The following is a 23903-nucleotide window of genomic DNA, read 5'->3' as shown; positions in this document are numbered from 1 at the left end:
CGGTATGGGACACATAGATGTATCTTAGATGGCCGCTCACAAACATTTAAGGCTCCAGATACTAATCACTAAAGTGGGATGTAGAACATTTTCTTTATAAACTATGTTATGCCTGACCTAGATGTCCCCCAAAATTATGGTGCCCAGGCCACAGCCCTAGCTACTCGGTCCCTCCAAGTGTTTGGATGTGTCTAGGAAACATCTTTGCTTTCACTTTGGTCCAGCTGTGCTGACTTCCCCTGTATTGTGTGTTGTCCTTCTCTTCACCGAAGTTGATATTTGTCTATCTAATTAGTGATTCCCTTTCTCCCCTTCCCACCCTTGTAACCATCAAAGAATGCTTTTTTCTGTGTGTAAACCTTTTCTTATTAATAGTGGTCTCATACAGTATTTGTACTTTTGTGACTGACTGATTTCACTCAGCATAGTGCCCTCCAGATTCATCCATGTCGTGAGATGTTTTGCGGATTCATCATTGTTCTTTATCGTTGCATAGTATTCCATTGTGTGTATGTACCATAGTTTGTTTATCCATTCATCTGTTGATGGGCATTTAGGTTGTTTCTATCTTTTTGTTATTGTGAACAATGCTGCAGTGAACATGGGTGTGTATATGTCTATTTATGTGCTGGGTCTTTTTTCTCCCGGGTGTATTCCAAGGAGTGGGGTTGCTAGATCATGTGGTATTTCTATTTCTAGCTTTTTAAGGAAGCACCATATAGTTTTCCAAAATGGTTGTACCATTCCATATTCCCACCAACAGTGCATAAGAGTTCCAATCTCCCCACAACCTCTCCAACATTTGTTATTTTGAGTTTTTTGGGTTAGTGCCAGCATTGTTGGGGTGAGATGACATTTCTCCAATGGCTAATGATTGTAAGCATTTCCTCCTGCTAGCCTCCTGAATGTCTTCTTTGGGGAAGTGTCTGTTCATATCCTTTGCCCATTTTTTAATTGGATTATTTGTCCTTTTGTTGTTGAGGTGTTGCAGTATCTTATAGATTTTAAGGATTAGACCCTTATTGGATATGTTGTAGCCAAAAACTTTTTCCCAGTCTGTAGGTTCTCTTTTTACTCTTTTGGTGAAGTCTTTTGATGAACGTTAGTGTTTTATTTTTAGGCGCTCCCAATTTTCTAGTTTCTCTTCTGGTGTTTGTGCATTGTTAGTTATGGTTTATATACTATTTATGCCATGTATTAGGGCCCCTAGTGTTCTATTTTTTCTTCCATGATCTTTATTGTTTTAGATTTTATATGTAGGTCTTTGATCTATTTTGAGTTAGCTTTTGTGTATGGTGTGAGGTATGGGTCCCGTTTCATTTTTTTACAGATGAATATCCAGTTATGCCAGTGGCACATTTGTTAAAGAGACTGTCTTTTCCCCATTTAATGGACTTTGGGCCTTTGTCAAATATAAGCTGCTCATAGGTGGTTGGATTTATGTCTGGGTTCTCAGTTTTGTTCCATCGGTCTATGTGTCTGTTGTACCAGCACCAGGCTGTTTTGACTACCATGGCAGTATAATAGACTCTAAAATCAGGTGGTGTGAGACCTTTCACTTTGTTCCTCTTCAGTAATGCTTTACTTATCCAGGGCCTCTTCCCTTCCCATATAAAATTGGTGATTTGTTTCTCCATCTTGTTAAAAAATGCTGTTGGAATTTGGATTGGGATTATATTGTATCTATAGATAGCTTTGGGTACAATTGACATTCTCACAATGTTGAGTCTTCCTATCCATGAGCATGGTATGTTTTTCCACTTATGTAGGTCTCTTTTGTTTTTTTGCTGTAGTGTTTTGTAGTTTTCCTTGTATAGGTCTTTTACATCCCTGGTTAGATTTATTCTTAAGTGCTTTATCTTCCTGGGGTTGTAAAAGGTTGTAGGAAGCTTTAAAATCAGGAAGCATGAGTCTTCTACTTTTGTTCTAATCAGCACCTTTTTTAACTTCCAAAAATTGTCAAAGTATTTTTTGTTTATCCCCCAAATCTCCTATAGTTTCATATTTTCTCCATTTGCATTATTGAATTATGGTTCAAACAATTTCTATTGGAAATGTTTCAAGTATGGCTTTTAGAGCACTTTGCCCCACTTTCCAGGCCTTTTTTTTTTTTTTTTTAACCCTCAGGTTTATTGTAGAAGAGGGATCCTGTAGGTCCTTTTCCAGGTCAGTCCAATCAGTTTTTGTCATACAGAATTTAGCATCTGAGGTTCTGATTAACATGCACACAAGTTTATATAGGTCAGGTAACCTTAGGTTGTATGCACTCAAAATAATTTTAAGCTCTTCTATGAATAGTTGCTGGTCTTATCTGGGTTTAGGGAAATTCTTAATTATAGCTCTTAATTCAGCTCAAGTCCAAGATTTAAATTCTACAGTTGCCTACATACCTGGTCACCTGGTTCATAGAAGGGATGAATCTTTACAGGAAACTAGGATTTTGGTGTCCTAGTAGAATATTTGGGTAAAGGTCTGGACACAGAGAAGAGGAGGGTGGAGTCAATGGAGGTGCAGACGGAGAGAAATGAGAAGAAATGATCTGTGAGGATGGCTTGAACATGGTTTATAGGCCTAGTGCTGTGTGCTACCCTGTGATTCTCCTTCTTATGACAAACAGCACTTTTAGACACTACAACACAAAACAGAAACACAAAAGAGAGTGAAAAAGAATGGCCTGACTCTACACTGATGGGACCAAACTGAGAAAACATCCCAGCAGCTCAATGCAAAAAGAGCAGAGTTCAGACCCGGTGCTAACTTACCACATTGTTGAGGTCTTGACAAGCTTCAAACAAAGCAGAGGCTCCTCTTTGGGTACTGCACACAGTTGAAGCCTGGGGTCTGCTGCGATGGGCAGTGCAGACTATGTCTTGGTGGGACCTCCAGGAAAACTGGAAATAAACGAACACTACCCAAGGGTTAGGTACCATCACATGCATTTGACAGAGACCAAAGGCAGGCAGGGGAGTAGGAAAGCTTTATGGTGAAAAAAAGGGAAGGCTTCAGGTATATCCTAATTGGAGGTTGTTGGGGGAAAAATAGTTAATGTTTTGTTTGTTTGTTTTTTAATTACATTCTTTTGATATTGCACATACCACAGGTGTACTTTAGAATTTTCTCCAAAGCAACTACTTGGTTTTATGATCCCCAGTATATCATCAGTTACCCGCCACAGCACATGAACTGTGCATTATCTTCTCTCTAAATTCAAATTACATACATTTATTATTTGACTCACTGTTAAAAAATACTAAAAAGCTAACAGCTTAAACCCATTGATGGGAGGACCTCAATTACATTATAAAAACAACTGTTCTAATGGAGGATTCAAACAGTAGTTTAGAAAAAATGACAATGAACGCTGCTGCTTCAATTTCACGCTAGGCCCTGTCCTGGAAAAGCCCCTGGAAGTTTCCTTTCTGCATTTCCATTTTCTTAACTGTAAACTGAGGATCGTAACCTACCTTATAGGGCTATTAGGAGGATTAAGAGGGTTAATACAAAGAGCGTGTTAGAAGCAGTGCCTACTGCCAAGTGCATACCCTGTACATGTCAGAATTATGTCCACAAGGTATGAGCAATAAGGAAGAAGTAGGATATGGAGAGAAACACAAATGCTAGAAATAAAAAGGAAATTCAGTGTTTGCAGGGCTAGCTGAGGAAGACAAAGAACAGTATGTTTAACATACAGGGCAGTACCTCCATTGTGTCCTGCAACACATTAGGAGGTGAGGCTGTTTCGAATTTGGTTGAGTAGAGATACAGAGTTATCTTTGCTCTCACTTTGGTTTCCACTCTGTGAAAGTTAGTGCTGTAGGGTTTACAAGCACTCATTCATTCACATATTGAATGTATGCGCAGGGAGCACCATAAGGGGTCAGGTACAGTGCCTGGCTGAGTGGATGCCAGAGAGAATAGGAGAGGTCATGTCCCTGTCCTCATGGAGCAGACCGTCCTGTCCAACTTAAAGTGTGCAATGACAGCAGAAGGAGAGAACAGCCTAAGCATTTGCCATTACTGGACATGAGGCTAGAGGACAAGGTCTAGATGCCCCTGCATTTTGTAGACTTCCTAATGACCATCAGCAGGTATAGGCTGGAATTACAGTATCTTCAGTAAGGAACATCTGACAGACTTAGATTTAGAACTTCAAAGCTTCCAACCTGGAGACATAATTCCATGACAGTTCAGTTGTTGTTGTTTTCAGATGCCATAGAGTCGGTTCCGACTCATAGCGATCCTATATACAACAGAACCAAACACTGCCCGGTCCCACGCCATCCTAATAATCATTGTTATGCTTGAGCCCATTGTTGCAGCTACTGTGTCAATCCATCTTGTTGAGGATCTTCCTCTTTTTCACTGACTCTTTACCCAGTAGGTCATTCTCCAGGGACTGGTCCCTCCTGATAACATGTCCAAAGTATGTGAGATGAAGTCTTGCCATCCTTGCTTCTAAGGATAATTCTTGCTGTACTTCTTCTAAGACACATTTGTTTGTTCTTTTGGCAGTCCATGGTATATTCAATATTCTTCACCAACACCACAATTCAGTGATCTGCCATTTATATTTGAAAGAATGACTTAAAAGTACTTTTAAAAAACTTGTTTTATTCTCTTAAATTGACCGATTCTATGCCCTGAACTATTTGCCAATTTCCTCACTCTAATTCTCCCAAGAGAGAATAATTCACCTTTCATTCATGCTCTGTCTTAGTCATCTAGTGCTGCTATAATAGAAATACCACAAGTGGATGGCTTTAACAAGGAGAAATTTATTTTCTCACAGTCTAGTAGGCTAGAAGTCCAAATTCAGGGCGTCAGCTCCAGGGGAAGGCTTTTTCTCTCTGTTGGCTCTGGAGGAAGGTCCTTGTCATCAATCTTCCCCTGGACTAGGAGCTTCTCTGCACAGGAACCCCAGGTCCAAAGGACACGCTCTGCTCCTGGCACTGCTTTCCTGGTGGTATGAGGTCCTCCTGTCTCTCTGCTCACTTCTCTCTTTTATATCTCAAAAGAGATTGGCTCAAGGCACAATCCAATCTTGTAGATTGAGTCCTGCCTCATTAACAAAACTACCGCCCATTCCCCCTCATTAACATCATAGAGGCAGGATTTACAATAAAACCCCACCTGCTGCCATTGAGTCAATTCCGACTCATAGCAACCCTATAGGACAGAGTAGAACTGCCCGATAGAGTTCCCAAGGAGCGCCTGGTGGATTCGAACTGCCTACCTCTTGGTTAGCAGCTGTAGCACTTAACCACTACGCCACCAGGGTTTCTGGATTTACAATACATGGGAAAATCACATGAGATGACAAAATGGTGGACAATCATACGTACTGGGAATCATGGTCTAATCAAATTATACACACATTTTTGGGGGACACAATTCAATCCATGCCCCCAAATTGGATCCTCAGACTTGCAGGATAAACAATCATGGTAGGTTCAGACACCAGAGAAGCGATTTACACTAACCAAGCTTGCACAGACTAATCTCCAGGCGAGAACAGATCCACCCAATCAAATGAAAAGTTTAATTATGACATGCAGTAAATTTAATCAGGCATGCCATCTGCTCATGAGCTGGTCAGGTGACAGACTCTGGCTCGGCAAAGGAGGGTTCCTTACACATTCTTAATCAATTCAATTCACTTTCATTGAACACTTGTTGCTAGTTGCTTTAAACACTTAAAGTCCAAACCAAACCCGTTGTTGTTGAGCTGATTGCGACTCAAAGCCGCCCTATAGTACAGTCCTGGAACGCACCCACAGAAACCCCAGCCTTTGGCTCTAACTAAGACATTTAGTAATGATAACAACCTGCCAGGCACAGCCTCAGACCTTCCAATACAAAGTTGCAACCTCACAACCACCTTATGAAACACATACTATTTTTACTGTTCCCAGAACACAGCTGAGGAAACAGGTTTAGAGAGTCTAAGTCCAGAGACCCTGTGGAGAAGCTGGGAAGGAGAAGAGGCCTGGGCTGAAGCAGGCCGCCAGGCCCTGGAGCACCAGTTCTTAGCACCACTGAGCTCCACCTAGACAGGTTGGGCATTGGACTGCCTGCTGGAGGGCAGATGTGGCTCACCTGGGTCAGTACCTTGGGGACAGCCCAGGGATAAGCAGTTAAATGGCGAGGGACCATTTAACCTCTCACGGCTCCTCTGGGCCCGGTCACCTGCGCTTATTTTGGCGTGCATGTGGGCAGAGCGGTGCTCGCCTACTCTCCAGTCACTCCCGCCACGATGCAGGCAGGATCAGCGCCCTGCCTCCAACATCTGCTGGCCACCCGCCATTCAGTCTCACACATCCTTTTAGGCATCACACAACGGTTTAAGTGCGCGCGTACACACACACACACATTTTAAATAATCGATTCATCAATATTGTAAGAGAGCGGCTGGTAGGTTCGAACTGAGTGCCTTTGGGTTGGTAGCCGAGCTCCGAACCACTGCGCCAGCAGCTGCGGGCGAGCCGCTGGGCGGGGCATGGGCGTACTGGGCGTGACGTTGGCGTGGCACAGGCGGACAGGGCGAGGAGACAGGGCGCGGGCGGGACGGGGGCGAGGCGTGGGCGGGGCGTAGCCAGGCACGGCGAGCGCGGCGGGGCGGCGGCCTCGTTTCCTCGCGCGCGCCGGAAGTGGCTGTTGTCGACTTGGCGGTGCTCGGGGAGGCTGGCGGCAGAGGCTGCTGCGGCGGTGGCGCCGGCGGGGTGTGCCCGCGCTGCTCGGCGCCGGTGGACACGGTGAGTACCGGCCGACACGGCCCTCGCCCAGCCTCGCCCTGGCTCCGGTCGGCTTGGCTGGGCGGCGCGGGGCGCGGGGCGCGGGGCGCGGGCCGGGCTGGCAGGTTCTGTCACCGGAATCTGCTCCGGCTTCAGGGAGAAGCTTTTAGGTTGTCGGAGCTTGAATTTTGTTTCGAGAACGGTGAAGCCAGACTGTTGGTTTGTGTGTCAGTGTTTTATTTTTATCACTTAAAAGAAAAGCTCACACCTTTTCTGCTCCTCTCCGTGGGCAAACTTTTAGTTAGCTGTTACCTCTTTATTGCTTTAGAAAAGTGTTTTCTGATAGCATCCTCTGATTCTGCCAAACCAGCACGCAGAACGTCTTTAAAAGATGCATTCATTCCTATGTGTACGTCTCGTCGGCGATGAGACGCTGGGACGGGGAGCCTTTTGCATTTTTAGATCTTTTTTTTTTAATAGACTTTTTTTTAAGGGCAGTTTTAGGCTTACAGAAAAAAAATTGTGCAAAAAGTATAGAGTTGTAATATCTCCCCCATCCCCTGTTGTTCAGAGAATTCATTTTGAAAATTACACTCTTCCTTTAACACGTTACTGAGGAATAATTTGTAAAACAGTAGCAATACTTTTATTTGTGATGATCTTATTGGCAGAATGAAAATTTTTCTGTAAATCTTAAACTTGAACTATTCTTAAGCCCTTGACTTGATAAACTTAGACGTATTTTCTTAGCCTGGTTTTTAGATACGCAGGCAATTAAAAAAAAATCTCTTATTGAGATTTTGGTGAAAGCTTATACATTAAGTTCCCATTTGAGAATTTTCCCACAGATCATTCAGTGACATTAGTTACATTTTTCACAGTGTGTCAACATTTTCTTTAATTGCGTTGTGTTGGTTCCATTTCCAGTGCTCTGGTTTCCCTGCTCCACTTATTTTCTCATCTTTGCTTTAGAGTAATTGTTGACTTTTTGGTCTCATAGATGGTTTTTTAGTAGAGCACCATACTTATGGGTAATTTCCTTTATTTTGTGTGCCACTCTGTTATTTTGCTAAAAGGTGATCTCAGGGGATTGCTTTGGTTCAAGGCTTAAAGGGTATCTCAGGGCGATATCTAAGGGGGTCTTCTGGTCTCAACTGGTCCAGCAAGTCTGGACTTGATAAGAATTTGAGTTCTGTTCCGCGTTTTTCTCCCTTTTTATCAGGGTCCATCTATTTTGGCCCTAATCAGAACCGTCAGTAGTGGTAGCTGGGCACCACTGTTCTTCTGGTCTCAGGGTAGATGAGACCGAGGCTTGTGTAGGCCACTAGCCCTGGAGACTGGTAGTTTTTTTTGAGTATTTGGTTTCCTTATTTCTCGTTTGCTCCTGACGAGTAGAGACCAATAGTTGTATCTTAGATGGTGGCTCACAAGCTTTTAAGACCCCAGACGCTATTCACCTCACTAGGATGCAGAACATCAACTTTTTCAACCGTTGTTGTTAGGTGCCGTCGAGTCGGTTCCGACTCATAGCAACCCTATGCACAACAGAACAAAACAATGCCTGGTCCTGCGCCATCCTTACAATCATTGTTATGCTTGAGCTCATTGTTGCAGCCACTGTATCAATCCACCTCCTTGAGGGTCTTCCTCTTTTCCGCTGACCCTGTACTCTGCCAAGCATGATGTCCTTCTCCAGGGGCTGTATTCTGTCAATTAACTGAGTTGCCGTATGAGACTAAGGTCATAAGCCTTCAAACCTAGAAAATCAGTCACACAAGGTATTTGGTTGTGTCTGAGAGATATCTGTAATTGTGTCTTCTGTGAATATATATGCTTGCATACACATGTCAGTACTTAGACGTACTTGTATTTGCACACACGTGGGTATACACCTGTACCTACCCTTATTCCTATATTCCTATACACATACATATGTGACCATACACTTATGTTTTGGGCATTGTTGGTGTTGTTGCCATATTATGTATGCAAAATTCTTAAGTACAAACATCCTTTTCTGTTGAGCACTTAATGACATTGCTGTCGTCAGGCTTTGCTCGCTACACCCACATTCCATGGTACTATTCCCATCACCAAAAGTAACAAGTATCTGTGATCTAGAACATGATTCCCCCTGCTCCCCACCCCTCTCTGGTAACCACCAGTGAACATTGGTCTGTCTCTCTATATTTATTCTTGTCTTCTTATAAAAGGAGGATCATACAATATTTGTGCCTATGTGGCTGACTTATTTCACTTAGCATTATGTTCTCCAGCCTATCCATAGCATAATGTGTTTCACGAACTCATCATTGTTCCTTGTGGTTGCATAGTATTCCATTGTATGTATGTACCACATTTTGCTTATCCATTCATTCATTGATGGACACTTAGGTTGTTTCCATTTTTTTGCTGTTGTGAATATCGCAGTGAACAAAGGTGTGCGTGTCTGCCCATGTCTCTTTTATTTAGATCTCTAGGGTATATACCTAGGAGTGGGGTTGTTGGATCATAAGGTGCCTTAGGCTGGGTTCTCTAGAGAAGCAAAAGCTATAAAGTGTATAAATATATATATAGATTTTATATCAAGGAAACAGCTCACGCGATTGTAGAGGCTGGAACGTCCCAAGTCTGTGGATCAGTATAGAGGCTTTTCTTGATTCATATAGCTGCAGGGGCTGGGGAACCCAAGATTGGTAGGTCAGAGAGCAGAGCTCCTGCTCACAGGTTGTGAAGATTAACAAATCCCAAGATTGGCAGATAAGCTGATAGCTCAAGTCCCAAGAACCAGAGGTCAAACAAACAGGAGGCAGCTGCAGGATCCAGAGTGAGCAAAAACGGCAGAATGTCTTCTTATTTTCAGATGCAGGCCACACCTCCACGGAAACTCCCTTTCAATTGATTGGCTACTGACAGCAGATTCGATCATGGGAGTGATGAATATAAATGCTGAGAATCATGGCCCAGCCAAGTTGGCACACAATCTTAACCATCACATAAGATGTTTCTATTTCTGGCTTTTTTAGGAAGTACCATACCATTTTCCATACTGCTTGTACCATTTTACAGTCCCACCAGCAGTGGATAAGGGTTCCAGTCTCACCACATCCTCACCGACATTTGTTGTTATCTACCTTTTTTTTTTCCATCAGTGCCATTTTAGCTGGGGTGAGATGGTATCTTGTAGTTTTGATTTGCATCTCTGTAATGGATAATGATGGGGTCCTAGTGGCACAGTGGTTAAGCATTTGGCTGCTAACCAAAAGGTTGGCAGTTCGAATCCACCAGCTGCTCCTTGGAAACCCTATGGGACAGTTCTACCCTGTCCTGTAGGGTTGCCATGAGTCGGAATCGACTTGATGGCAACAGGTTTGATTTTGGAAACCCTGGTGGTGTAGTGGTTAAGTGCTATGGCTGCTAACCAATAGGTTGGCAGTTCGAATCCACCAGACACTCCTTGGAAACTCTATGGGCCAGTTCTGCTCTGTCCTGTAGGGTCTCTATGAGTCAAAATCGACTCAATGGCAGTGGATAATGGCTAATGATTGTGAGCATCTTTTCATGTGTTTGTTGGCCACTTGAATGTCTGTCCTCTTTGGTGAAGTTTCTGTTCATGTCCTTTGCCCATTTTATAATTGGGTTATCTTTTTGTTGTTGAGTTGTTGAACTTTTCTATAAATTTTAGAGATTAGACCCTTATCGGATATGTCATTTCCGAAGATTTTTTCCTAGTCTGTAGGTTGTCTTTTTACTCTTTTGATGAGCATAATTTTTCAATTTATGTAAGGTCCCATTTATCTAATTTGTCTTCTGCTATTTGTGGATTTGTTATCCTATTTTCACAAAAGATTAGGTCCCACAACTTTCTCCTTACGTTTTCTTTCAGGAACCTTATAGTTTTATCTTTACCATTTAGGTCTTTGATCCATTCTGAGTTAGTTTTTGTATATGGTGTGAAGTATTGGACTTGTTTCATTTTTCTGCAAGTGGATATCCAGTTTTGCCAGCACCATTTATTAAAGAGACTGTTTCTTTCTCGTTGAATGGACTTTGACCCCTTGTCAAAAATCAGCTGTCCATAAATGGATTTATTTCTGGGTTCCCAGTTCTGTTCCACTGGTCTATGTGTCTGTCATTGAACCAATACCAGGCTGTTTTGATTATGGTGGCTGTATAGTATGTTTTGATACCAGCATGTGTGAGGCCTCCTACTTTGTTGTTGTTCTTCAATTTTGCTTTGGCTATTCAGGGTGTCTTTCCTTTCGTATAAAGTTGGTCACTAGTTTTTCCATTTCTGTATAGAATGTTGTTGGATTTGTATCTGTAGATTGCTTTAGGTAGTTGTCAGGCTGGGTTCTCTGTAGAGAAGCAAAACCAATGAAGCATATATGTATGTGTGTGCATATATGTGTGTGTGTATATATGTGTGTGTGTGTATATATTTATATAAATGTATACATACACCAGGAAGCCCTGGTAGTGGTATAGTGGTTAAGTTCTATGGCTGCTAACCAAAAGGTTGGTAGTTTGAATCCACCAGGCTCTCTTTAGAAACTCTATGGGGCAGTCTAAATCGACTCAATGGCAGTGGGTGTGGGTTTATTTTTATATATATGTGTGTGTGGCTCATGTAGCTACAGAGGCCGATGAACCTAAGATCAGCAGGTTGGACGGCAGGCTGCTAGTTTAAGTCCCAAGAACCAGAGGTGAAATAATGATGGGCAGATGCAGGATTCAGAGTAGGCAACAGCCAGCAAACTTTGCCAGAAGCACACCCCTGAGGAAACTCCCCTTACAACTGATTGGCTGATCACATCAGATCACATCATGGAAGTGATTACATTAGATGACAAAATGGAGAATAACTACATCATTACTGTCATGGATTGAACTGTGTCCCCCCAAAATATGTGTCAATTTGGTTAGACCATGGTTCCCAGTATTGCATGGTTGTCTTCCATTTTGTGATTTTCTCAGGTGACATCCCTGATCCAGAGTAAAGGGAGTTTTCCTGGAGTGTGGCCTGCACCACCTTTTGTCATACAAGAGATAAAAGGAAAAGGGAGCAAGCAGAGAATTTGGACCTCATAACACCAAGAAAGCAGTGCCGGGAGCAGAGCACATCCTTTGGACCCAGGGTTCCTCTGCAGAGAAGCTTCTAGTCCAGGGGAAGATTGATGACAAGGACCTTCCTCCAGAGCCAACAGAGAGAAAGCCTTCCCCTGGTGCTGGTGTCCTGAATTTGGATTTCTAGCCTACTAGACTGTGAGGAAATAAATTTTTCTTTGTTAAAGCCATCCACTTGTGGTATTTCTGTTATAGCAGCACTTGATGACTAAGATGTTACATAACTGCCAAATTGCATCATTACACAACTGCCAAACTAAATCATTACATAACTGCCAGACCACTGAGAATCATGGCCCAGCCAAGTTGACACGACCTTAATCATCACAGTAGTATTCACATTTTCACTATATTAAGTTTTTGAATCCATGAGCATGGAATGTAGGTCTCTTTTAGTAGTAGTTTATAATTTTCATTGAATAAGTCTTTTATGTACCTGGCTAGGTTAATAATTCCTAAGTATGTCATTGTTTTGGGGGCTATTGTAAATGGTACTGTTGTTTTGATTTCCTTTTCTGGATACTTGTTAATGTTGAGGAAACCAACAGATTTTTGTGTGTTGAACTTGTAACCTGCAGTGTTGCTGAATTCTGCTATTAATTCCAGCAGCTTTCTTGTGGAATCTTAGGGTTTTCTGTGTATAGGATCATGTCATCTGTGAATATAGTTTTACTTCTTCTCTGATTTGGATACCTTTTATTTCTCTTTCTTCCCTTATAGCTCTGGCTAGGACTTTTAGTACAGTATTGAATACGAGTGGTGATAATGAGCATCCTTGTCTTCATTCCCATTTTCAAGGGGAAGTCTCTCAGTCTTTCTCCATTGAGAATAATGTTGGCTATTGGTTTGGCATATATGTGGTTAATTATGTTGAGAAATTTCCCTTCTATTCCTATTTTGGTGAGAGTTTTTTTTTTTTTTTTTTTAATCAGGAAAGGGTATATTGGGTTTTAGCAAATGCATTTTCTGCATCAATTGATATGATCATATGGCTCTTTTCCATTGTTTTATTTATGTGGTGAATTACATTGATTTTCTAACGTTGAACCACTCTTGCAATCCTGGTATTAATGCCATTTGGTTGTGGCATATGATTTTTTTTCGTATGTTATGGAATTGTGTTCACTAGAATTTGGTTGAAAATTTTGCATTTATATTCATGAGGGGTATTACTCTGTAATTTTTGTGTGTGTGTGTGTGTGATATATTTGCCTGATTATCAGGGTGATGCTGGTTTCATAGAATGAGTTAAGGAATATTCTTTTCTGTGTTTTTGAAGAGTTTGAGTAGAATTGGTGCCAGTTCTTTAAATGTTTGGTAGAATTGCCCAGTGAAGCTATCTGGTCCTTGGCTTTTTGTTGTTGTTGACAGTTTTCTGGTGACATCTTCAATCTCTTCTTTTGTAATGGGTCTGTTTAAATTTTCTACCTCTGTTTATGTTAGTTTGGGTAGGTATTGTGTTTCTAGGAATATGTTCATTTCATCTAGGTTTTCAGGTTTGTCGGAGTACAGTTTTTCATAGAGTTCTGTTATGATCCTATTTATCTCAGTTGGATCTGTTGTCATGTCTCCAGTTTCATTTCTTATTTTGGTTATTTGCCTCTTGTATTTTTATTTTGTCAGTCTAGCCAGTGATTTGCTATAACAAAATCAGTAAAGGTCTTTCAAAAAACCAACTCATGTTCTTGATTCTGTTGTTTTTCTGTTTCCTATTTCATTGATTTCTGCTCTGATCTTTGTTATTTCCTTTCTTCTGGTAGCTTTGATCTTTTGCTCTTGCTTTTCTGTTTGTTCAAGTTACTGGTTTAAGCTATTGATTTTGGATCTTTCTTTTTTAATTTAGGCATTTACTGCTTTGAATTTTCCTCTGAGTCTTCTTTTGCCGTATCCCAAAGGTTTTGATATGTTTTCATTTTTGTCTGATTCTAAGTATTTTTTAAATTTCACTTTTGATTTCTTCTGTGACCCAATAGTCTTTAAGCAGTGTGTTATTTAGTTTCCATGTAATTTCTTTTTCCTTATTTTTTATTTATGGTGATCTCCAGCTTCATACCATTATGGTCAGAGAAGATGCTTTGCATGATTTCAACCTTTCTAAAATTTGTTGAGACTTGTTTTGTGTTGTAGCATATGGCTTAGTCTGAAAAATGATTCATATGCACTGGAAAAAAATGTATATTCTAATGATAGGTGACGATAGGTGGAGTGTCCTATATATGTCCGTTAGGTCAGATTGGCTTTGGAGTTTAAGTCCTCAGTGTCTTTACTGATCTTTTTCAGATGTTCTGTCCAGAATTGAAAGTGGTGTGTTGAAGTCCCCTATGATGGAGTTGTCTGTTTCTCCTTTTTCACATTAGTCAGTATTTGTTTATGTATTTCGGAGCATTGGTGTTAGGTGCGTATATGTTCAAGATTGTTATGTCTTCTTGACAAACTGACCCTTTTATTATTATATAATGTCCTTGTTGGTGAAGAATATTGAATATACATGGACTGCCAGAAGGATGAACAAATCTGTCTTGGAAGTACAGCCAGAATGTTTCTTAGAAGCAAGGACAGTGAAACTTTGTCTCATGTACTTTGGACATGTTATCAGGAGAGACCAGTCCCTGGAGAAGGACAACATGCTTGGTAAAGTAAGAGGGTCTGTGAAAAAGAGGAAGACCTTCTATGAGATGGACTGACACAATAGCTGCAACTCTGGGCTCAAGCATAACAACAATTGTGAGGATGGCGCAGGACGGGACAGTATCTCGTTCTGTTGTACCTGGGGTGGCTGTGAGTTGGAACCATCTTGACGACATCCAACAACAACAGTGTCCTTCTTTATCTCTTGTAATAGATTTCGGTTTAAAGCCCGTTTTATTTGATATAAGTATGGCCACCCCTGTTCTTTTTTGGTTACTGGTTGCAGGAAATGTTTTTTTCCATGTTTTTATTTTCAGCGTATTTGTGTCCTATGTCTAAGGTGTGTTTTTTTGTAGGCAGCCAAAGGATGGGTCATGTTTTTTAATCTGTTCTGTCACTCTCTGCCTTTTGCATGGGGAGTTTAGACTATTTACATTTAAGGTTATTACTGAAAACAAATTGTACTTCACTTATTTTTCTATGTTTTTTGAGTCTTAGATTTGTCTTTTTATTCTCATTTTTCTGTTATTTTTGTGTTTGGCTGCATTTTTATGATGAGCCATTTTGATTTCTCTCTGCTTCTGTGTATTTTTTCTAGGTGATTTCTTAGTGGTTACCACATGTAATACATTACACAACTTGTAGTTACAGCAACATTTAATATACAGGCGAGTAATATGCATTAACATATTGAAACTGTTCCTCCCAAGAGACCACAGGACCACATGAACCAGAGACTCCACCAGGCTGAGACCAGAAGAACTAGATGGTACCCGGCTACCACCAATGACTACCCTGACAGGGAACACAACAGAGAGTCCCAGATGAAGCAGGAGAAAAGTTTGGAGCAGAACTCAAATTCCCATAAAAGACCAAACTTAATGGTCTGACAGTTACTAGTGGAACCCCTGAAACTATGGACCCCAGATGCCCTGTGTCGTGGATTGAATTGTGTCCCCTAAAAAATTATGCATCATCTTGGTTAGGCCATGATTTCCAGTATTGTGTGGTTGTCCTCTATTTTGTGATTGTAATTTTATGTTGAGAGGATTAGGGTGGGATTGTAACACCATCCTTACTCAGGTCACCTCCCTGATCCAAGGTAAAGGGAGTTTTCCTGGGGTGTGACCTGCATCACCTTTTATCTCTCAAGAGATAAAAGGAAAGGGAAGCAACAGAGAGTTGGGGACCTCATACCACCAAGAAAGCAGCACCAGGAGCAGAGCGCGTCCTTTGGACACGGGTCCCTACACCTGAGAAGCTCTTTAACCAGGGGAAGATTGAGGACAAGGAGCTTCCTCCAGAGCCAACAGAGAGATAAAGCCTTCCCCTGGAGCCGGCGCCCTGAGTTTGGACTTGTAACCTACTAGACTGTGAGAAAATAAATTTCTGTTTGTTAAAGCCGTACACTTATGGTATTTCTGTTATGGCAGCACTAGATAATTAAGACACCCCTTTAACCCAGAATTGAAACCATTCCGGAAGCCTACTCTTCAGACAAAGATTAGACAGGACTATAAAACAAAAAAGAATACATGTGAGGAGTATGCTTCTTAGTTCAGTTAGATACATGAGACCAAATGGGCAGGAAGAGAAGGCAGGAAGGGACAGGAACCGGTCGGATGGACATGGAACCCAGGGTGGAAAGGGGGAGTGTGCTGTCACACTGTGGTGATTGCAAGTAATGCCACAAAACTATATATATGTACATTTTTGTATGAGAAATTAACTTGACTTGTAAACTTTCACCTGAAGCACAATTTAAAAAAAAGAAAAAAAAACTATCCCTGTTTTGCTCTTCTCTCCCGCTCTTCTGTTGGTGAGCCTCTATTGACATCATTATAGATCTGATAGGTTTAATTACTATTTATTTCTTAATACATTTAATGTCATATTACTTGTGAAACTTAAGTACAGGTAGTTCCGACTTAAAACATCTTTTGAGTTATGACGAACTGCACTTAAACCTGTCCATCTTTTGTTTTTGATTTTGGTTTTTCTTTGTAAATCTTATCGTCAGTAACATGTCCTGCATACAGTGTTTCAGCACATAATTTGCTGATGTTATCATTGTCAGATGTTTACTTGCAAATGTTCAATTTCATCATTTACTGTTCAAAACAGTACCATATAGATTTAGTTTTCTAAACTTGAAGACATGGACCCAAACGCCAATTGCTTTGCTAGAGTCGATACGCAGATTTGGAAAGCAGTGAGATGTTATCATGAAATGTATGAAGGAAAAAAGAAAATAACCATACAGGCAACTCTCACTAATTTTCTGACTAGAAATGCCATCCTCATTCCCAGGGATAATCCAGATGATGCAGAACCTTCCACAAGTGAAGTTATTACTGCAGCTGACAAAATGCCGTTGCCCAACTCTTCATCATTGGAGTAAATTATTATGATTTGTGTACTTTTTTTTATGTATGTATTAAAATATGTCTGTAAGTTTATATGTAATGTTTTCAATCCCCAAAGACAAATGAAGATCAGATTTATAAAGATAATAAAAGTCAATAATAATGAAAACTAAAAAAAAAAAAAAAAAGATGTGTTCAACTCTGCCAGAACCGACATAGCCGGAGTCATTGGAACAGAACTCCATCGTAAGTCGGAGACTACCTATATTGAACTTATTCCCTGAAAATATATGCTTTGTTCTTATATTTGCCCATGCTGTTGCATTATTTGGAGAGCTCTTTTTTTTTGCTTATTCATTTTTATTTCCCATGCGTAGATTCATGTATTTGTTTAATGTTCTTTCATTTCCATTTGGAGAAGTCCCTTAAGTAATACTTGCAGAGCTGATCCAGTAGTGGCATAGTCCCAGAGCTTCTGTTTATTTGGAAATGTCTTTCCCCCCCTATTTTTGAATGAGAACTTTTCTGCGTAAATAATTCTTGATGGCAGTTGTTTTTCAATATTTTATATATGTCGCTCCACTGTCTTCTGGCTTCCAGCTTTTCTGGGGAGAAATCCTCATTAATTCTTATGAAGGACCCTGATATGTTTTTCTCTTGCTGCTTTCAAAAATTCTCTCCTTGTCTTTGGTTTTCAGGAATTTTATTAGAATATGACATGGGTTGGCTCTCTTTGTATTTCTCCTAATCGGAGTTTATAGATTCCTGTATTTGCAAGCTTGATTGCCTATTCAGGTCTGGGAAATTCTCTATGATTATGTCCTGGAAGATTCTTTCTATGCCTTTATTATTATCATGGTGCCCTGGAATTCAAATAATTCTAATGTTTGATTTCTTAATTGAATCCCTTAATTTCCATTTGGCTTTGTTCGCTTTTCCTTGTTCATTTCTCTTCTCTTGATACTTAATAAGTTCAGATACTCTGTCTTCTAGTTGGCTTATTCTGTCTTCTGTCTGTTCAACTGTTGTTAATGTTTCTCTTTGTGTTTTTTAATTCAGTTATTTTATTCTTCAGTTCCAGTAATTCTTTTTTTTTTCTCTAATATCTTCTATCTCCTTACCGAGTTTCTCATTTTGTTCCTCAGTTTGTTTCCTGATCTGTTAGTTTATTTTCTGTGTGTTTTTTGCTGTCTTTAAACATATTTAACGCTATCGTCTGGAAGTCTTCTATTTTTTCCATTATTTTGGTCTCAATAGGAGAAATGTTCGCTTCTTCATGTTTTCTTTTGATTGGTCCTTCTCTTGTGATTTTGTGTGTTTTAATGTTTTTTGTTGAATATGGGACATTTTAATATCTAATTGTGATATTTTGATATTTGGAGTTTTCTGGTTTTCAAGGGAATTTTTAGACTTACCTTCTCCATTGTCTGAGTTCCAGTAGAGGGCACTCTTGTCCTTAGGCTTTTTTTTTTCCAATGCTGAGTCAAGAATAGTGTCTGAGGATTTATCTCTGTTTTTCATGGCTCCTAATCTATTACCACAGCTTTTTAGTGTTTTGAAAAGTTTTAAGACTCTGAGTGCTTTTTCTGGCTGGTTCTCCATAGGTGACTGACTTTGCTGGTGTACGAGGAGCCCTCTGTTTTCTGTGGGTTTGGCAGTAGCCCAGGATGCACTCCTGAAGCTGGGTTCCTTCCTTTCTCTTTGTAGGACTGTAGCGTGGATTTCCCTCTGTGGCTTATTGTACCTGCATGGGACTTTTCCACTGGCCTCGTGGGTGGAAGTGGTGGGCCTCAGCTTTCCTGAGGAGAGGGTGGGGAGTACTTAATGTCCTTCCCTTGCTCCCGAGTCTGTGCAGGCTTTCCTGCAGTGACCAATTATGGGCAAAGAGCCAATTGTTTTTTGCTGTATTGCCTGTTTCATGTATTTTTCTCACCCTGGCTGAAGGATGGGTCCCAGGGCTCTTCAGTGTACCTGGATCCTAGTGCCTATCAGCCTTGAGTCTCAGCAAGATTCAGTAATACTCCCTGGCCTCCCTGTGCCTCCTCCCAAGTGCGTGGCCTGTGAACTCCCACAGCCAATGTGCACTACCTTAATCAGACTACACCTCCACAGTTTAGCTTCTATCCTGTGTTCTTTGTTCAGGTTGTTGCCTGTCCTTGCCCAAAAATGCCCGTAATGGCCCAAGTCCTCCTGATGCCAGTGGCTAGAATCTCCTAGCTTCTGTGCTGACTCTGCTCCTCCTCTTCACTGTTTCTGGACTCACTGCAACTCTCCTATGTTTCAGCTGCAGTTCAGAGCTCTGAAATCTCAGTTTGTGCTTGTTTTTATTTGTTGTTAAGTAGATTAGTTGCAAGGATAAATGGGATTGACTGTTTACCCCACCATCTTGCATTGCCTCCTACATGTGATGTTTTAACATTTAACCATCATTGAATATTCTAAGGAACTGGGCCTTCTTTTCTGGAGGAAATCATACTGTCTTTTAATATTGTATTATAATTGTAGTATTTTATGACTGGGGGTGTTAATGTTCGTTTTATACTCTCATTCTGATACCATTTGTTTAAAATCGTTACGTGTAACTAAAGAAATGATAAAGAGGATTTCTAATCCTTATGACTCAGACAATTTTGACTTAAATAAGCACAATTTTAGTTCTAAACAGTTTGAGAATTAGATTTTTTTCCTTTAAGTTTTACTGAGGTATAAAATACATATAGTGAAGTCATTAAGTACATAAATCCTAGTTGTATAACTCAGTGAATTTTTACATTTTTGCTAATTTGTGATCCACCACCTAGATCACCTGTAGAACATTTCATCCTCCCAGGAGGTTGTCTTCATTCCTTCCCAGTCCCACAGCAGTAGTCTGACTTTTGTTATCTATTAGGTTTGCCTATTTTGAGCTTGATATTAGTGGAATCATACAGTATGCTAAGCATATTGCTTTTGAGACTTAACCGTGTTGTTTTGCATATCATCCTTTTTTATTGGTGTATAATATTCCATTGTATAATATGAGACTTCTTCTGTTGGTAGGCATCCAAGTTTCCGACTTTTGCATGTTATAAATTTTGGATATGAACGATGCTGTGAAAATTTGTGTACATGTCTTAGTGAATGTATACATTTCTGTCAGGTGTGGAATTGCTGGGTCATGGAACCTGTTGCTGTCGAGCAGCCCTGTAGGACAGAGTAGAACTGGGTCATAGGGTAGGCTGAAAATTACATTTTAACCAACATAGGTCTTCCTTTTTTTTTTTCCTTAAAAATATTTTATTGTGTTCTGGTGAAGGTTTACACAGCAGTGTAGGTTCCCATTCAACGATTTCTACGCAAGTTTTCAGTGACATTGGTTATATTCTTTACGCGTGTGAAGATTCTCATTATTTCCATTCTGGTTGTTCTGTTTTCCTGCCCCCTTACATGCTCATCTTTCTTTTAAAGTAATTGTTGACCATTTGGTCACATAATAGGTGTTTTTTTAAAGGAGCATAGTACTTACGGGTAATATTATTTTTTGAGCTAATTAGTTATTTAGCTACAAGGTGATCTCAGGGGTTAGTTTCAGTTCAAAATTTGAAGAGTATCTCAGGGCAGTAGCCTCAGGAGTCCTCCAGTCTCATCCAGTCCAGTAGGCCTGGTTTTTTGTTGTTGTAGCTTAGGAATTTGAGGTTCTATTCCTCATTTTCCCCCAATTCTATCAGGTCTCTCTTGTTGTCTAGTGTTGCTGTAACAGAAATACTGTAAGTGGATGACTTTAACAAACAAAATTTATTCTCTCAGAGTCCAGTAGGCTAGAAGTCTGAATTCAGGTCACCGGCTCCCGGAAAGGCCGTCTCTCTCTGTATCAGCTCTGGAGGAAGGTCCTTGTGTTAAATCTTCCTTCATCTGGGGGCATCTCAGCACAGGAACCTCAGGTCCAAAGAACACACTCTGCTCCTGGCACTGCGTTCTTGGTGATATGAGGTTCCCATGTCTCTCTGCCTGCTTCTCTCTTTTATATCTCAAGAGATTGGCTTATGACACTATCTAATCTTGTAAATCCCATCAGTATAACTGCTGCTAATCCATCTTATTACATCTTAGTGATACGATTTACAACACCTAGGCAAATCACATCAGAAGATAAAATGGTACACAATCATACAATCATATAAGGGAATCATGACCTAGCCAAGTTGATGGATATTTTTGGGGGACACAATTCAATCCGTTACACCTTCCAAATTGTGTGTGTGTGTGTGTTTGTATTTGCATGCATGTGTGTGTATATTTTTAATCAAAGGAATCAAAATATCTCAGAAGGAGCCTTGGATATCCAGGGAAACTACCTCATTATATAGATGAAGCCCTGAGAGTTAAGTATCGTGCCCATGATTACATAGCTATTAAGTAGCTATTTACAATTGGCTCTTTAAGTTGTTCCTACTGTGTTACAGGCTGCCTTTGGCAGATGTTCCTGTTTTACCTATAAATATATCATGAGCAGTATTGCCACCCAGGTACCATGAATAAGTGTTTCTCCAGAAACACTTGCAAAAGGATCCATCTGATATTACTTGTTCTTGGCACCCAACACAGTCCCTGACACACAATAGGTGCTCAAATATTTATTGAACGAATGCTGTCTCCTGGTGGTTAGTACTCTTATTTCTAAATATTCACAAACCACTTATCTAATAACCCATTTAAGAATCCATGTATTGTTGTAATACTCATTAAGTACTCTAGAAATGAAAAGTTCTAATTCCCCCTCCTCAAACATTTATTCTTCATCATATTTCTGATACCCACTGTAGTCAAGTCAATTCTGACTCGCAGAGACCTGGTAGGTGTCCAAGGCTGTAAATCTCTACGGAAGCAGACTGCCCCATCTTTCTCCCACAGAGCTGCTGGTGGTTGCAAACCGCCGACCTTTTGGTTAGCAGTTGATTGCTTTAATCACTGGGCAGTCTTATATTTTTGACAGTGGATATGTTTTCCACATAATTTCATGACCTTATTTTTGTTTGCTGTTTGTGTAAAAATGAACTCAAGACTATAAATACTGTTTTTGAAAATATTGAGATCATTCTGTATAGAAAATTTAGGAAGATTATACAGAATAAAACTCTAAAGATAAGTAGAATCAAGATTGTATTTTGCAGAGGACAGTAGGTTACTCTTATTGCAGAAGTTTGTTTGGCACACTGTAAATATCCTGAAATGATGCATAAAATATGTATTTGTAGTTTGGTGAAATTATAAAGTCAAAAGATTGAGTAGAAACTGCTTAAAGGTTATATGTAAGAGATTAGTGCTGTAGCCAGTTTGCTGTACCATGGTGGCTTGTGTGTTGCTATGGTGCTGGAAGCTATGTTACAAATATTTCACACACCAGTAGGGTCACGTATAGTAGCCAGGTTTCGGTGGAGCTTCCATACTAAAACAGACTAGGAAGAAAGTCCTGGCCATCTACGTCCAGAATTTAGCCATGAAAACCCTCTGGTTCACAACAAAATATTGTCCAGTGTAGTGCTGGAAGATTACCCCCCCCCGCCACGTTGGAAAGCATGCAGTACACAGTGGCGACAGCAGTGGCCTTGAGCATACCAGTAATCATTATGATGGTGCACGACTGGGGAATGTTTTGTTCTGTTGTACATGGGGTCTCTAGAAATAAGTTGGAGATGAGTCAACAGCAACTCCCAGCAACACTCTGATATTGTCCTCAAATCACAAGACAAATAGAAGTGATGTAGCAAGAGATGTTTAGAATCGTAGGGACTCTACATTGTTTTTTTCACCTTCCCCACTCAGGTTTGTTTTTTAAATCTAAACCTGTGATTGACAAGTCTTAACACTTGCCTTCTTAATGAACAAATTGGAGTTTTCTTCCAAATACCTCACTGGAGCTACTACTAAAACTAAATCTAGTTTTTTGCTTTTTAACAGCTTTGTTAAGGTATAATTGACAGGAAATATAAACTACACAGTTGTTCGAAGAGAACAAGGGGATACTGCATGGTTTAAAGCCAGAAAAGGTGTGCATCAGGGTTGTATCTTTTCACCATACTTATTCAGTCTGTATGCTGAGCAAATAACCTGAGAAGCTGGACTATATGAAGAAGAACGGGGTGTTGGGATTGGAGGAAGACTCATTAATGACCTACGTTATGCAGATGATACAACCTTGCTTGCTGAAAGTGAAGAGGACTTGAAGCACTTACTAATGAAGATCAAAGACCACGGCCTTCAGTATGGATTACACCTCAACATAAAGAAAACAGAAATTGTCCTAACTGGACCAATAAGCAACATCATAGTAAACAGAGGAAAGATTGAAGTTGTCAAGGATTTCATTTTACTTGGATCTACAATGAACACCCATGGAAGCAGCAGTCAAGAAATCAAAAGATGCATTGCATTGGACAAATCTGCTGCAAAAAACCTCTTTAAAGTGTTGAAAATTGAAAAGCAAAGATGTCACCTTGAGGACTAAGGTGTTCCTGACCCAAGCCATGGTGTTTTCAATCACCTTGTATGCATGCGAAAACTAGACAGTGACAAAGGAAGACTGAAGAAAAATTGATGCCTTTTAATTGTGGTGTTGGTGAAGAATATACCATGGACTGTGAAAAGAACAAACAAATCTGTCTTGGAAGAAGTACAGCCAGAATGCTTCTCAGAAGGAAGGTTGGTGAGACTACGTCTCACATACTTTAGACATGTTATCAGGAGGGATCAGTCCCTGGAGAAGGATATCATGCTTGGTGTAAAGTAGAGGGTCAGCGGAAAAGAAGAAGACCCTCAACAACATGGATTGACACAGTGGCTGCAACAGTGGGCTCAAGCACAGCAATTGTGAAGATGGCGCAGGACTGGGCAGTATTTTGTTCTCTTGTGCGTAGGATCGCTATGAGTCAGAACCAACTCGACAGCACCTAAGAACAAAAATAAACTACACATATTTAAAGTATACAGTATGATGAGTTTTAATATGTGCATATATATATAAGAAAAAAAAACTCAAACCCGTTGCTATCGTGTCAATTCTGATTCATAGTGA

At 40.4% G+C, this 23903-nt stretch overlaps 1 protein-coding gene across 8 annotated transcripts in view; it reads left to right on the top strand.

Annotated features, from left to right (window-relative positions):
* The first annotated feature begins 6620 nt into the window (after window positions 1-6620).
* CSGALNACT2 (chondroitin sulfate N-acetylgalactosaminyltransferase 2) overlaps window positions 6621-23903 on the top strand; it is a 101893-nt gene continuing 84610 nt past the window's right edge. For 6 of the 8 annotated variants that reach the window (XR_007518511.1, XR_007518512.1, XR_007518510.1 and 3 more), the window contains exon 1: window positions 6621-6752. The gene's annotated coding sequence lies outside the window, so the exon portion shown is untranslated. The remainder of the gene's footprint in view (window positions 6753-23903) is intronic. The other 2 variants (XR_007518509.1, XM_049894698.1) reach the window with 1 other exon arrangement.

This window comes from Elephas maximus, chromosome 8 (genome assembly GCF_024166365.1).
Source record: "Elephas maximus indicus isolate mEleMax1 chromosome 8, mEleMax1 primary haplotype, whole genome shotgun sequence".
NCBI classification, from domain to species: Eukaryota; Metazoa; Chordata; class Mammalia; order Proboscidea; family Elephantidae; genus Elephas; species Elephas maximus.
Note: the sequence above shows the minus strand (reverse complement) of the source record. Positions and strands in the feature narration are given on the sequence as shown.